Here is a 4,085-nt window from a genome sequence, read left to right as displayed (position 1 = left end):
TCCACCCGAACACCCCGGCGCGAGGCCGGGGCCGGCAGGGGCCCTCCGATGGCGGGTCATGATTGCCAATCGGTCAGTGGTTATGTGTGTGCTGCGGTGCTGCGGTGCCGGCCAACGCTCAGAGGTCGACCCGCAGGCCGAAGGAACCGTCCACCCGAACACCCCGGCGCGAGGCCGGGGCCGGCAGGGGCCCTCCGATGGCGGGTCATGATTGCCAATCGGTCAGTGGTTGTGTGTGTTGCGGTGGGGCCGGGAGGACCGCTCCTCCTGCGTCGGTCCCCGGGTCATGGGAAGTGCCGTGTGGCGGTGGTGGGGCCGGGAGGACCGCTCCTCCTGCGTCGGACCCGAGTCATAGGAAGTGCCGTGTGGCGGGGCCGGGAGGACCGCTCCTCCTGCGTCGGACCCGAGTCATAGGAAGTGCCGTGTGGCGGGGCCGGGAGGACCGCTCCTCCTGCGTCGGACCCGAGTCATAGGAAGTGCCGTGTGGCGGGGCCGGGAGGACCGCTCCTCCTGCGTCGGACCCGAGTCATAGGAAGTGCCGTGTTGCGCTGGTGGGGCCGTGCCCGCCAACAGCCTTCAGTGGTCGGATACCACGTTTGCAAGCTCCCCGCTGGAATGGGGACTTAGAAGAAATGAGGGGAAAATTCCCCCGGAGCTCCGTGCCTGAGGGCGGGCTGTGAGCCGCGCCGCGTCCGCCAACAGCCTTCCATGGTCGGACACCATTGTTCGCAAGTTGCCCGCTGGAATGGGCACATAGAAGAAATTTCGAGGATAACATCCACCAGAGCGCCAGGGCGGCCGTTATTGCAGTATGCGTCCGCCTGGCAGCTCTCTTCCGCGGGAACCATTGGGCAATTTCTTTCACGGAGGTGGACATAGAAGAATTTTTGTTTCTAAAAACGTGGTTCCTAAAAATGTGCCCCAGGTGTTTTGGAAAACCCGGGTAAACCTGGGAAGTAGGCAAATGACCCTCTGACTAGGGGTAAAAACGTTTGCCTACTGCAGCGCCCCTAATGCAATTCGGCGGAACTGCAACGCCCCTGGTCGCCTAAACGCTACCCCTGGTCGCCTAAACCTCACCCCTGGTCGCCTAAACCTCACCCCTGGTCGCCTAAAAGTCACCCCTGGTCGCCTAAATTGTCAACCCCTGGTCACCTAAATTGTCAACCCCTGGTCGCCTAAAGGGGACTTAGAAGAAATGAGGGGGCAAATTCCCCCGGAGCTCCGTGCCTGAGGGCGGGCTGTGAGCCGCGCCGCGTCCGCCAACAGCCTTCAGTGGTCGGATACAATGTTTGAAAGGTCCCCGCTGGAAAGGGGACTTAGAAGAAATGAGGCAAATTTCCCCGGAGCTCCGTGCCTGAGGGCGGGCTGTGAGCCGCGCCGCGTCCGCCAACAGCCTTCAGTGGTCGGATACAATGTTTGAAAGGTCCCCGCTGGAAAGGGGACTTAGAAGAAATGAGGCAAATTTCCCCGGAGCTCCGTGCCTGAGTGCGGGCTGTGAGCCGCGCCGCGCCCGCCAACAGCCTTCAGTGGTCGGATACAATGTTTGAAAGTTCCCCGCTGGAAAGGGGACTTAGAAGAAATGAGGCAAATTTCCCCGGAGCTCCGTGCCTGAGGGCGGGCTGTGAGCCGCGCCGCGTCCGCCAACAGCCTTCAGTGGTCGGATACAATGTTTGAAAGGTCCCCGCTGGAAAGGGGACTTAGAAGAAATGAGGCAAATTTCCCCGGAGCTCCGTGCCTGAGTGCGGGCTGTGAGCCGCGCCGCGCCCGCCAACAGCCTTCAGTGGTCGGATACAATGTTTGAAAGTTCCCCGCTGGAAAGGGGACTTAGAAGAAATGAGGCAAATTTCCCCGGAGCTCCGTGCCTGAGGGCGGGCTGTGAGCCGCGCCGCGTCCGCCAACAGCCTTCAGTGGTCGGATACAATGTTTGAAAGGTCCCCGCTGGAAAGGGGACTTAGAAGAAATGAGGCAAATTTCCCCGGAGCTCCGTGCCTGAGGGCGGGCTGTGAGCCGCGCCGCGCCCGCCAACAGCCTTCAGTGGTCGGATACAATGTTTCAAAGTTCCCCGCTGGAAAGGGGACTTAGAAGAAATGAGGCAAATTCACCCGGAGCTCCGTGCCCGAGGGCCGGCTATGAGCCGCGCCGTGCCCGCCAACAGCCTTCCACGGTCGGATACAATGTTTCAAAGTTCCCCGCTGGAAAGGGGACTTAGAAGAAATGAGGCAAATTCACCCGGAGCTCCGTGCCCGAGGGCCGGCTATGAGCCGCGCCGTGCCCGCCAACAGCCTTCAGTGGTCGGATACAATGTTTCAAAGTTCCCCGCTGGAAAGGGGACTTAGAAGAAATGAGGCAAATTCCCCCGGAGCTCCGTGCTCGAGGGCCGGCTATGAGCCGCGCCGTGCCCGCCAACAGCCTTCCTTTGGTCGGATACAATGTTTCAAAGTTCCCCGCTGGAAAGGGGACTTAGAAGAAATGAGGCAAATTCCCCCGGAGCTCCGTGCTCGAGGGCCGGCTATGAGCCGCGCCGTGCCCGCCAACAGCCTTCCTTTGGTCGGATACAATGTTTCAAAGTTCCCCGCTGGAAAGGGGACTTAGAAGAAATGAGGCAAATTCCCCCGGAGCTCCGTGCTCGAGGGCCGGCTATGAGCCGCGCCGTGCCCGCCAACAGCCTTCCTTTGGTCGGATACAATGTTTCAAAGTTCCCCGCTGGAAAGGGGACTTAGAAGAATTGAGCAAATTTCACCGGAGCTCCGTGCCTGAGGGCGGGCTGTGAGCCGCGCCGCGCCCGCCAACAGCCTTCCTTTGGTCGGATACAATGTTTGAAAGTTCCCCGCTGGAAAGGGGACTTAGAAGAAATGAGGCAAATTTCCCCGGAGCTCCGTGCCTGATGGCGGGCTGTGAGCCGCGCCGCGCCCGCCAACAGCCTTCAGTGGTCGGATACAATGTTTGAAAGTTCCCCGCTGGAAAGGGGACTTAGAAGAATTGAGTAAAATTCACCCGGAGCTCCGTGCCCGAGGGCCGGCTATGAGCCGCGCCGCGCCCGCCAACAGCCTTCCTTTGGTCGGATACAATGTTTCAAAGTTCCCCGCTGGAAAGGGGACTTAGAAGAAATTTGTGAAAATTCACCCGGAGCTCCGTGCCTGAGGGCCGGCTATGAGCCGCGCCGTGCCCGCCAACAGCCTTCCACGGTCGGATACAATGTTTCAAAGTTCCCCGCTGGAAAGGGGACTTAGAAGAAATTTGTGAAAATTCACCCGGAGCTCCGTGCCCGAGGGCCGGCTATGAGCCGCGCCGTGCCCGCCAACAGCCTTCCACGGTCGGATACAATGTTTCAAAGTTCCCCGCTGGAAAGGGGACTTAGAAGAAATTTGTGAAAATTCACCCGGAGCTCCGTGCCCGAGGGCCGGCTATGAGCCGCGCCGTGCCCGCCAACAGCCTTCCACGGTCGGATACAATGTTTCAAAGTTCCCCGCTGGAAAGGGGACTTAGAAGAAATTTGTGAAAATTCACCCGGAGCTCCGTGCCTGAGGGCCGGCTATGAGCCGCGCCGTGCCCGCCAACAGCCTTCCACGGTCGGATACAATGTTTCAAAGTTCCCCGCTGGAAAGGGGACTTAGAAGAAATTTGTAAAATTCACCCGGAGCTCCGTGCCCGAGGGCCGGCTATGAGCCGCGCCGTGCCCGCCAACAGCCTTCCACGGTCGGATACAATGTTTCAAAGTTCCCCGCTGGAAAGGGGACTTAGAAGAAATTTGTGAAAATTCACCCGGAGCTCCGTGCCCGAGGGCCGGCTATGAGCCGCGCCGTGCCCGCCAACAGCCTTCCACGGTCGGATACAATGTTTCAAAGTTCCCCGCTGGAAAGGGGACTTAGAAGAAATTAGGCAACTTTCCCCGGAGCTCCATGCCTGAGTGCGGGCTGTTTGCCGCGCCGTGCCCGCCAACAGCCTTCAGTGGTCGGATACAATGTTTCAAAGTTCCCCGCTGGAAAGGGGACTTAGAAGAAATTATGAATATTTTTGTTTCTAAAAACGTGATCCCTGAAAATGTGCCCCAGGTGTTTTGGAAAACCCGGGTAAACCTGGGA

This window comes from Idiotropiscis lumnitzeri, unplaced genomic scaffold (genome assembly GCF_059441095.1).
Source record: "Idiotropiscis lumnitzeri isolate Australia: NSW breed Sydney's pygmy pipehorse unplaced genomic scaffold, RoL_Ilum_1.0 HiC_scaffold_247, whole genome shotgun sequence".
Classification (NCBI taxonomy): domain Eukaryota; kingdom Metazoa; phylum Chordata; class Actinopteri; order Syngnathiformes; family Syngnathidae; genus Idiotropiscis; species Idiotropiscis lumnitzeri.
This window is presented reverse-complemented; position numbering follows the sequence as displayed.